We start from the raw sequence: 12,960 nt of genomic DNA, 5'->3' as shown, positions 1-12,960 counted from the left end.
GCCCAGTTGGGACTTTAGTGGACCTGTAGGATTGTGTTCATAGGAGGGGCAGGAAAGCAGTCAGTTCAACAGGAACCTAGGGACTGGGATCAAATTCCCATAGGTTTGCTCAAGTCCCTGTGGAGGCATGTTCTTTATGAGGTAGGAGAGCCGTTGGTGGATGTGAGTGACATAGAACGGTGTTTAAATTAGGTTCATAAAGTGGTAAATCGATCAAGAAGAATTGACAGAAGTGAAAAATCAGACACAAGTCTGTTCAGGTAAGTTGGTGATGAATGTGGTAAGATTTCTGTTGAGCTTTAGTTCTTAGAAGAAAAAAAACAAATTCCAGAAGCCTAATGATGTGCTGGGAAGCTGGGAAGCTTGAAACATAAACAAATAGTGGAAAGATTTTTTTAAAAAAAAAAAAAAGACAAAAATAATAAACTTGTCCCAGAGATGGAACATTTCTCTCTAGGGTGGAGATCATTCACCATGCTCTGAGTTATCTCAGCACCAGGTATGGCTCAGTGACAATGACTGTGGTTGAAGCACCAGCACCAGCCAGAATCTGACAGAAATAGGGAGCCAGTTCAAGCAATGGGTGCAGCTCTGCTCTCATTTGGACCTGGGCTGTCTGAACAGCTTGAGCAGATCCCACCAATCTGTCAGGGTTGGGTCAGTGCAAGAGTGGCTACATCAGGAAACAAAGCAACTCAAGCAAAAAGACTATGGAATACAGATAGATAATCCACATGGCTATAGCTAATGTCCTTTTGGGAGGACAACTGATGGAAGAGATGGACTCTTGTTTGGCAGTACTGGGACTTGGTACCACTTTTCTTCAGCATCTTGTTTGCTTCCAATTTCTTAGGCTCCTTTGCATTTTCTTAGAACTGGTGGTAATGGGCCTTCAGAGATCTTGCTCACACTGTAACAACATTTTATTATGGGGAGAGTGTGAAGTATCCAAGAAAAAAAGGTCAACTGTGTTTCAGATATTCAACAAGTCTGATTGCCTGATTAGGACTTCCTTTTCTGTGAAAGTTGGAAAGAAGGTGGCTGAGCTGGAGCCAAATTTTCTTTAGCTTACTTTAGCCCCCTCGATTTCTACCTCTGTTTAACTTAAAATCCTTGAGACTACCGTGTGAAACATTTTGGAATGTACTACAAAACCAATTACCTTCACCACCCATATCATCAATTAGGACCTGAAGCCTACAGCTGAGACTTCCCTGCTTCACTGTAACTTTCTTACCTATCTTAACTCCAGAATATTCTAAGAGTACCTTAATTTATAGCTTTCTTTCTTCCATAATTATTAACTATCTTGGAACCAGATATTTGGGATGGTGTAAATTTGTATTCCTGGACCATAATTGGTTACATAATAAACTAACTTTTATTCTCTCTGAGATTAAATCAAGGACTTAGAAGCTAAGGGGAAATTAAAATGGGATTCAGGTGACATTGTTTGATATTCTCAATATTAATTTGATTTTTTTTCATCCTCATGGAGATAAGGAATGTTAGAGACCATGAAATTTTTACCTCTTTATGTCTACATAATATGCATATAGCACGTAGGCTCTGTATACAGGTGTGGTGCTGGAGCAGTAGGGGAGAACTTACATCCTGATCTACAGGTAGCAGAAAGAGAACCACTAGGCCTGGCATGGGCTTTTGAAACCTCAAGGTCCACTCCCAGTGACACATTCCTCCAACCTTCTAAGCCTTCTCTCAGAGTTCACCAAGCATGCAAACATATTCACCAGCATGTAAATATATAGATATCTGCTGGTCCTTCTCATTCAAACCAGCACAGGCTCTTTTCCCCCATGGTCTACAACACCTCAGGCCATTTATGCCCCACCTGTGTGCCTATTGAATAAAATATCTTTTGAATTTCAGACTTCTTAGCCCTCACCAACCTAAGGCTAAGAATGTCACCAAATAACACGCAATACTTCTAAAAGAGATTTCCCAGCACTGCTGTATCTTGCCCACCTTAAATCTACAAATGTATATTTTTGTATTTACTTATTATTTATTTGTGGGAAGGAGATAGGTAGACAGGTCAAAGGACATGAGGAAGTCAGAGGACAACTCATAAGGGTCATTTCTTTCTTTTTACCCTGGGTGGGGTGGTTCCAAGACTGAACTGAGGTCAGTTGTCCTTACCCACTGAGCAAGCTCACTGCCATCAATGCATTTTAGAGTACTTTTATTTGTGATTTCCTTGTTCTTTTACTATAAAAATTTCATGAAACCCTTACCATATTAGAACATGACATTTGGATAACCCAAATCTGTGTTCCAAATCCATGGTAATTTGTATTTACCTCTAAAATAGACAAAAGAGCTGTATTTTTAGGTCAACATTTACAAATTAAGTATCCATAAATTTTAAAACTGTAAAAACACAGGACTGGAAAGATGACTCAGCAATTAGGGTGGCTCACTGCTTTTGCAGAGGACCTGAGTTTAATTCCCAGCATCCTGTAACCCCAGCTCCAGGGAGATCTGACACCCTCTGTTGGTCTGTATTGGTACTGCACTCACATGCACATACTACACACAGACACACGCTTACATATGTAGCTTTTTAAAATACAAAACTATCACCCAAGTGAATAGATTCTTTTAACAAGAAAGAAAGCATAATATAAAATACTATTAATAATTTGCAGATAGTAGATATTCAATACATACAATTTGCTGCAAATAATAGTTATGGACCACTATCCAGTAAGCTTTTGTCTTACTCTTGAACAAGTTCCCATATAGTCACACTAGAGACATCATAGAGTTCCAGTATCATAGAAATTTCCTCTCCTGATAGATTTATGATCAATTTTACACTTAATTGTCAGAATTCTGTATAGATACTTATGATATCTGGCAACCACATTATACTTTCATCACCAGTCTAGGAAGATCCCATATCTACCACACTCTATAACCGATTTTATTGTAAGTATGCCCCTAATAGATTTTATTGCAGTGATTTATCCTGTAATTGTTATTTAAACACAGATATCTATTATAAATCACAAGTCAGAGAGGAGAAACAACAAATAAAAATTATATAAACAAAACTAAAACAGGAATGAGACAATGAATGAGTGAACAGCAGGAAATAAAACTCCCATATTTTCCTCTATTAGATTTTAAGGGGAATCATCTGTAATTATCTTTCTTTGCTGAATCTTTATATGGTTTTGGGATCATGGTGACTGTGGCCATTTCATAAAATGAATTTGACAATGTTCTTTCTGTTTTTATTTTGTAGAGTAATTTGAGGAGTATTGGTATTAGCTCCTCTTTGGAATTCTGCTAGAATTCTGAGCTAAAAAAGTCTGGCCATGGGCTTTATTTGGTTGGAAGATTTTTCATGAGTTTCTAATTCCTTCAGTGTTAAAGGTCTATTTAAATAGTTTTTCTGATCTTGATTTAACTTTCATAAGTGATAACTATAAAAAAAAATGTCCATTTCTTTTAGATTTTCCAATTTTGTGGAGTACAGGTTTTGAAGTATGACCTAATGGTTCTTTGAATTTCCTTGGTGTTTGTTGTGTGTCACCATGGTTTTTTTTTTTTTGTTTCAGACTTTGTTAATTTGGATATTCTGTCTTTTACCTAGTTTGGATTAGCATTTGTCTAGCTTGTTTATTCGTTGATTCTTTGTATTGATTTCTTTGTTTCTATTTTATTGATTTCAGTCCTGAGTTTGATTTTTTTCCTGCCATCTATTCCTCTTGGTTATGTTCTCTTCTTTTTGTTCTAGCTGTTTCTGGGATTCTATTAAGTTGGAGTATGTGATCTCTCCAATTTCTTTATCAAGGCACTAAGTCCTATGAACTCTAGCACCACTTCCATGGTGTCACATAAGTTTAGGTATGTTGTGAATTCATTGAATTCTAGGAAGTTTTTAATTTCTTTATTTCTTCTTTAATCCAGGAGTCATTCAGTAGAGAACTGTTCAGTTTCCATGAGTTTGTAAGCTTTCTGTAATTTTGTTGTTGAAACTTTAATTCGTGTTATTCTGACAGAATAGAGGGGTTATTTAAATTTTCTTGTATCTGCTGAGACTTGCTTTGTGAGCACGTATGTAGGCAACTTTGGACAAAGTTCCATGAGCAGAGAAGAAGGTATACTCTTTTGTGTTTGGATGAAATTTTCTGGAGAATCTATTAGGTTCCTTTGGTTCATAATATCTGTTACAGCCATTATTTCTCTGTTTAGTTTCTGTCTGGATGACGTGTCTGTTGTTGAGAGTGGGGTGTTGAAGTCTCCCACTACCAATGTGTTGGCTTCAATATGTGATTTAAGCTTTAGTAATGTTTCTTTTACAAATGTGAATGCCCTTTTATTTAAGGTATAGAAGTTCAAAACTGAGACATCATCTTGGTGGATTTGTCCTTTGATGAATATAAAACTTCCTTCTCTATCTCTTTTCATTAATTTTTGTTAGAAGTCTATTTTGTTAGATATTACTACAACCGCTCACTTCTTAGACCCATCTGCTTAGAAAATCTTTTTCCGACTCTTTACTCAGGGGTAATGTCTATCTCTGATGTTGAAGTGTGTTTCTTATATACAACAGAAGGAAAGATTCTATATTTGAATCCATTCTGTTAGTCTGTGTCTTTGGGGGAATTCAATTGGGGAATTGAATCCATTGATACTGAGAGGTATTAATGATCAATGATTGTCAATTCCTGTTATTTTTTGGGAGTGGTTGTGGTAGAGGTCCTGGTAGTAGTGTGTTTGTGTTCGCTAATTTAGTTTTGATGGTGTGATATTGTTTAATTTCTGCATTTTCACATGTATAACTAATCTCCTTGTGTTGGAGCTTTCTTTCTAGTACCTTCCATAGGGCTTTGTTTGTGGATAGATATTCTTTAAATTTGACATTGTCATGGAATATCTTGTTTTCTCCATCTGTGGTAACTGAAAATTTTGCTGAGTATAGTCATCTTGGCTGGCATCTGTTGTCTCTTCGAGTCTGCAAGATATATCCAGGCCCTTCTGGCTTTTAGAGTCCTATTTAGACCAATTTCCCTCATGAACATTCATTTTAAAAAATACTCAAAAATAATCACAAACCAAATTCAAGAGCCATCACCAAGATCAAGAGTTGCAGAGATGGTTCAGCATATGAAAAAGTGTCAGTGTATTCCACCTATGAACAAGCTGAAAGGTAAACAACCTCATGATCATCTCATTAGATTATGAAAGAGCCTTTGACAAGATCCATCACCCCTTCATGATAAAAGACTCAGAGAGATAAGGATACAAAGGACATTCCTAAAAGTAAAAGAGGAAATTTGTAGCTAGCTTATAGCCTTCATCAAATTAAATGAGAATAAATTCAAAGCAATTCTACTAAAATCAGGAACAAGACAAGGCTGCCCACTCTCTCCATATCTATTCAATATAGTACCTAAAGTTCTAGTTAGAGCAATAAAACGATTAACAGAGATTAAGGGGATATAGATTAGAAAGAAAGAAATCAAAGTATCTTTATTTGCAGGTGATACATATGTAAAGAATACCAAAAATTATACCAGGGAATCCCTACAGCTAATAAATGCTTTCAGTGAAGTGGCTGCATGCAAGGTTAAGTCAAAAAATTAATATCCCTCTATATACAAATGACAAAAAGACTGAGAAAGAAATCATGGAAATAACACCCTTCAAAATAGCCACAAATTATATAAACTATATTGGGATAACTGTAATCAAGTAAGTGAGAGACATGAGGACAATAACTTCAAGTCTTTGAAGAAGCAAATTAAAGAATATACCAGAATATAAAAAGAACTCCCATGATCATGGATTGGTAGGATTAACACAGTGCAGATGGTCATTGTATCAAAATCAAGCTATAGATTCAGCACAATTCCCATTAAAATTCCAACACAAAAGCAGACATGCCTTTAATCCCAGCACTTGGGAGTCAGAGGCAGGTAGATCTCTGTGAGTTGGAGGTCAGCCTCATCTACACAGTTAGTTCTAAAATAGCCAAGGCTCCACAAAGAAACCCTGTCTCAAAGAAAGATTGGAATACAATTCTTTACAGGATAATACTCAACTTCATATGAAAAGTTAAAAAAAAAACCCACATGATAGCTAAAACAATCCTGTACAATAAAGAAGCTTCTGGAAGTTCACCATCCCTGATTTCAAGCTCTACTTGATATTGGCATAAAAACTAACAGATTGATCAATGGAATCATACTGAAGTCCCAGAGGTAAATCCATACACCTATGAACATTCTATTTTTGAAGTAGAATATATACATATACAAATATATACATTGAAAAAAAGAAAGTATCTTTAACACTTGGTGCTGGTATAACTGAATATTAGCATATTGAAAAATACAAGTATATCCTCATCTATCACACTGCATGAAACTCAAGTCCAAGTGGATCAAAGACCTCAACATAAAACCAGATACACTGAACCTGCTAGAAGAGAAAGTAGAAATAGCTTTGAATGTATTGGTACAGCAGACAACTTCCAGAACAGAATGCCAATAGCATTGGCACTAAGACCAACAATTAATAAATAAGACTGTTTTAGTTAGGGTTTCTAATGCTATGAAGAGATACCATGACAATGGCAACTCTTATAAAGGAAAATATTTAATTGGGGTGGCTTACATTTTAGAGGTTCAGTCCATTATCATCATGATCAAACATGGCGGTGTACAGGCAAACAAGGTAGTGGAGAGAGAGGTAGTTGAGAGTTCTACATTTTGCACAGGCAACAGGAAGTGGTCTGAAAAACTCATCATGACGTGAGCATATATGAGAGCATAAAGTCCATCCCAACAGTGACACACTTCCTCCAATAAGGCCATACCTACTCCAACAAAGTCATAACTCCTAATAGTGCCAGTCCCTATGAGTTTATGGGGGCCACTTACATTCAAACTACCACACTCCACTCCTTGGCATCCACAAGCTTATAACAATATCATTACATAAAATGCATTTTGTCCAACTTCAAAAGTCTCTAGAGTCTATCACAGTCTCGATAATGTTTAAAAGTCTATACTTCAAAGTCTCTTGAGATTCATGCAATCTCTTAATTGTAGTCTCCTATAAAATCAAAATTAAAAATCAGATCATGTATTTCTAACATATAATGACACAGGACATACATTACCATTCCAAAATTGAGAGAAGGGCACATAGCAATGAAAATTGGGCCAAAGCTAGACCAAAAATCCAGTTGGACAAACTCTAAGCTCTGTTATCTCCATTTCTGATGTCAAGGTGCTCTTTAGATCTCCAGCTCCTTGCAGCTTTGTTGAGTGCTACACACTTCTTCTTGGGGTGTTTCCACTCCTTGTTAGCAGATTCACTTTGCAGGTATCTCACTACTCTGGCATTGCTAGCATCTTGCGTCTCCAAGGCAACCCAAGCTTCTCCACCGCTTCACACAATGGCCTTTCTGGGTTTCCATTCAGGGACACTCCTGACACATGCCTGGCCTCAGTGGCATTCCTTGCTTATGGAAGTAAATTCCATAGCCCCTTTCTTCTACCCTTAACCCTAAGACCACATAGCCAAAGCTGACAAGTTCTGCTGCTTACTGGGACTGTAACATGTCGTTCCCTTCCCCACGCCACATTCAATTACATCTTCACCAACTTTCTGTTTTCAATGTTTTTTTTTTTTTTCACTGCCTAAGTTTGGCTGTTCTGAAACTGGATCTGTAGATCAGGCTGGCCTTGAAATCAGAGATCTTTTAACCACATCTTCACCATCTTTCTGTTTTCCATGGTTTCCTTTCCAGCCTAAACTTGGCTGTTCTGGCACTTGCTCTATAGAGCAGGCTGACTTCAAACTCAGAGATCCACAGCCTCAGCCTTCTACATGCTGGGACTAAAGGTGTGTGCCAATACACCTGGCTCTAAGCTTTTCTTTATTTCCTTTTCATGTGTTGGAAATTTAGCTGGGTGAGATCTTGTCCTGAGGTCACCACTCCCTTTATTCCATTTCTTAATCTGTTTATTTCCTTGAAAACAGGATTTAGCTCCATTCCACTTCTTGGTACTCCTTTTCTCCTCTCTTTATATTTTGCAATTTACTCTTCTAAGCTTGCTTCCTTTCCATCGTAAATCATCATTAAAGTCATCACTAATCACCACATGACAGAGTCATGTTTTGAGATTTTCTCTGCCAATGGAATTAATCTAAAACTTTTCAATTAGCCTCAGGCAGACTCTTCAGACAAGAGCAAAAGGCAGCCACATTATTCAACAAAATATTACAAGAATGCTATTTGGGCCACATATTAATATTCTTCTCTCTGAAAACTATTAAATCAGGTCCCACAGTTCATCAAATCACACTCAGCACCAGTGCCTTCCTTGTGCCTTTAAGTATGGCCCATTAAGAAGCATTTAAAGCATTCAACTGCTTTTCTAATCCACAATCCCAAGGTCCTTATTCCTTCAAAGAGCAGCATGCTCAGGGCTTTCACAGCAATACCCCAGTCCTTGGTACCAACTTCTGTCCTAGTTAGGGTTTCTACTGCTGGGAAGAGATACTACAACCATGACCATTCTTATAAAGGAAAATATTTATTTGGGTGGCTTACAGTTTAGAGGTTTAGTGCATTGCCACCATGGCAGGACATGGCAGCCTGCAGGCAGACATGGTGCTGGAGAGGTGTCTGAAAGTTTTACTTCTTATGCAGGCAACAGGAAGTGGTGTGAGACATTGGGTCTGGCTTGAGCATATATGACAAAGTCTACACCTCAGTGATACACTTCCTTCAACAAGGCCATGCTTACTCCAACCAAATGACACTTCATAATAGCACACTCCCTGTGTTCTTATGGAGAGGCAATTACATTAGAATCACCACAAAGACCTCACAAAGCTGTAAAACTTCTGAAAGGCAAAAAATACTGTCAAAAGGTCAAACAGCAGCCTACAGAATGGGAAACTATCTTCATCAACTCCACATCCAACAGAGGGCTAATATCCAAAATATTTAAAGACTATCAAGGAACTAGATATCAACAAACCAAAAATCTAATTTAAAAATGGTATACAGGTCTAAATGGAATTATCAAAAAAGAAAACTCAGTGACTGAGAAACACTTAAAAAGTTCAACAACCTTAGCCATCTGGGAAATGCAAATCAAATGACTGTGAGATTCCATCTTACACTTGTCAGAATAGCTAAGATAAAAACCACAAGTGACAGTCCATAGTGGTAAGGACGGGAGGCAAAAGGAACACTCCTCCATTGCTGGTGAGAGTGCAAATGTGCACCGCCACTTTGGAAATCAATATGGTGGTTTCCCAGAAAACTGGGAATTGGTCTATCTTAAGACCCAGCTATACCACTCCTGGGCATATACCCAAAGAGTACTTCATCCAACTCCAAAGATAGTTTCTCAATTATGTTCATAGGAATTTTGTTAATAATAACTAGAAACTGTAAACAACCAAGTTGCCCCTCAACCAAAGAGTGGATAAAGAAAAGGGTACTTTTATAGAATGGAGTATTACTCAGCTGTTAAAAAATAATAGCATCATGAAATTTGCAGGCAAATAGATGGACTAGGAAAAAGTCACCCTGGGTGAGGTAACCCAGACACAGAAACACAAATATAGTACACACTCACTTATAAGAGGATATTAAATGTAAAATAATTTATAATCATGCTAAAGTCTACAGACCTAGAAAGACTAAGCCAAGGAGGATTCAAGGGGGGAATGTATGGATATCCCTGGGAAGGGAAAATAGAATAGTTTTTGTGAGTGAGCTAGGGGCAGGTGGAGATGGCAACAGTAAGGTTCAGGTGGGGGTGGAGAAAAAGAGAACTCAGAGAGACACTGGGGTTGGGGGTCACTTCAGGGACAAGGTATAAACCTAATGCAATTGATACTCCCCAGAATCTATGAGGGTGACTCTAGAGAAGACTCCTAGTAATGAAGGATACAGAGCCTGAACTGGTCATCTTCTGTAACCAGGCATGGCTTCTAGTGGAGGAACTGGGACACCAATTCAGTCACAAATGTAGAAAGGGATTGAACTTTCATTTCACAGCTTCCCAGACCCAAATAATCAAACAAAAACTATTTTAGTTACAACACTGTCTGGTCAACGATCCAGTTGTATTTCTAGCTAACTCTTATATCTTAAATTAACCAATTTCTATTAGTTTATGTATTGCCAATTGGCTGTGGTGCTATCTCATTTTCTACATGTCTTGTTTCCTTGGCGACTAGCTGGAGTCTGACCTGACTCTTCTTTCTTTTTCTCTGTATCTCTGCTTAGATTTCTCATCTGGCTTTACTCTGCTAAGCCCTTGACTAAAACAGCTTTATTCATCAATCAATAAAAACAACACATACACAGGACCTTTCACATTGCACAAACTCTTTGGCCCACAATTTACCCCTACAAGAAATGCAGGGTAAAGGTGGTGTAAAACTTATGGCAGTGGCCAACCAATGACTGGTTCAACTTGAGACTTATGCCATAAGAAAGAGCCCTTGCCTAACATTTCCTGAAGGGCCATGAACCAGAGTCTGGATAGCTCAGAGACCCAGGATAGAACCAAACATATCTGGAGAAAAAAGACAATGAAATGATTCCTGATGACATTCTGCTATACTTGTAGACTGAAGCATAGCATAATAGCTTTTAGAGAGGCTTCCTCAAACAAAGATGGGATCAGATACAGAGACCCACAACCAAACATTAGGCAGAGCTCAGGGAATTCTGTAGAAGAGGGGGATGAAGGACTGTAGAAGCCAGAAGAAAGAGTTGATTTGGGGCTTATAATTTTAGAAGGTTAGAGTCTATGGTCATCATGGAGGGGAGCATGGCATCATTGGCAAGTATGGTGCTACAGCAACAGCTGAGAGCCTACATCTGATCTACAAACAGAAAGAAGCACAGAGCACACAGGGGTTGGCAAGAGTCTTCAAAACCTGAAAGTCCACCCCAGTGACACACCTCCACCACCAAGACCACAGTTCCTAATTTTTCTTAAACAACTGGGGACCAAGTCTTCAGATATATGAACCTCTAGGGGGCCACCACAAAGTTTTCAATGAGTTTGAGGCAGCCTGGTCTACATAATAAGTTCCAGACCAGTCAAGTGTGCATAGTGAGAACATGTCTCAAAAAATGAAATAAAAAGTGATTTATTCATTTAATCATTAATGAGAGGAACTCCCTGTATAACCTAGGATAGCTTCAAACTTCTGACCTTCTTGTCTCCACCTCTTGTGTTCTGAAATATCAAGCTGGTCGTTCTAGAAAGCAAAGAAAGGAAACTGAAATCCATGGGGGTTAAGCCAATAAGTAGCCTTCCTCCATGGCCTCTGCATTAGTTCCTGCCCTGAATTTCTGTCTTGACTTACCTTCATAATTGTCCCTAACCTGTAAGATGAAATTCTTTTCCTCCCCCAAGTTGATTTTGGTTATGGTATTTATCACAACAATAAAAAGTAAACTAAGATACCCCCTAGAATCTGAAAGACATACTTCTTCCTAATATGTTTTTAAGTGTTCTTTATTTTACGGTTATTGGTATTTTGCCTACATATGCCTGCACATATATCTGTACACCACATGTGAGTTACAGATGTTTGTGACCTGCCATATAGATGCTAAGAACTGAATTCAGATTCTCTGAAAGATCAGTCAATGCTCTTAACATTCCACCATCTTTTCAGCTCCATAATGTTTTTTTTTCACTTGTATACATGTATGAACAACTTTCTAACAAATATATTGCTACCAAAACCTGCAACTGGAGTACTCAACAACTGGGTCATCCCTATTAAGTTTGAAATAATAAATGTTTTAAGACAATTCACTTAAATAAAATGACTTAAAACTACATTCTTAGGACTTTAACAAAATCAATGTTTACTTAAAAGCAACACGTGAGAGTTAGCCTATGTGATTGTCCAAACTTATATTCAGGATCACTGAAGTTAGCAAGGGAAATATACCCTGTATAATATAATAGCCCAGACAAACAAATACTTAACAGGCATTTACAGAAGACAACATATTGCTGTGGAACTAGAAAACATCAAACTGCATGAGTATATCCCACTCAAACAAGTTGAGGATTATGCTCAGTGCCTTCATTTCTCACTTGAAAATGAAGCCAAACTGCATATTTAAAGTATATCCTTTAAGCCAGATACAACTCTTCACATTGGTAATCCCAGCATTCTGGAGGCAAAGGAAAGAGATTCACTGCAAATAGAGGTCAGCTTGATTTTTATAGAAAGTTCCAAGCCAGCCAGGGCTATGGAGAGAAACTCTGTCTCAATAAGCTTTAAGACACATTTCCCAAACATTAAGACAGCCTGTATAGACCAGAGCAGCAACTCAGCAGGTAAAGATGCTGATTGTCAAGTCTACCTGAGTTCAATCCCTGGGACTCCCATGGTAGAAGGAGAGAACTGATTCCTGCAAGTTGTTCCCTGACCTCCACACAGTCTGTGGTATACACATCCAAACACACACACACACACACACACACACACACACACACACCACACCACACCACACCACACCACACCAGGGAGAGAAAGAGGAATGCACTTTGTTTGTTTGTACTGGATAGTTTTATGTCAGCTTTCCACAAGCTGGAGTCCTTAGAAATGAGGGAGTCTCAATTACGAAAAAGACTCCTAGCTGGGTGGTGGTGATGCATGCCTTTGATCCCAGCACTCAGTAGGCAGAGGCAGGTGGATCTCTGTGAGTTCGAGGCCAGCCTGGTCTACAAAATGAGTTCCAGGACAGCCAGAATTACAGACAGAGAAACCCTGTCTCAGAAAGAAAGAAAGAAAGAAAGAAAGAAAGAGAGAGAGAGAGAGAGAGAGAGAGAGAGAGAGAGAAGAGAAGAGAAGAGAAGAGAAGAGAAGAGAAGAGAAGAGAAGAGAAGAGAAGAGAAGAGAAGAGAAGAGAAGAGA

This window comes from Alexandromys fortis, unplaced genomic scaffold (genome assembly GCF_014885135.2).
Source record: "Alexandromys fortis isolate MF-2015 unplaced genomic scaffold, M_Fortis_MF-2015_v1.1 scaffold_259, whole genome shotgun sequence".
Lineage (NCBI taxonomy): Eukaryota > Metazoa > Chordata > Mammalia > Rodentia > Cricetidae > Alexandromys > Alexandromys fortis.
This window is presented reverse-complemented; position numbering follows the sequence as displayed.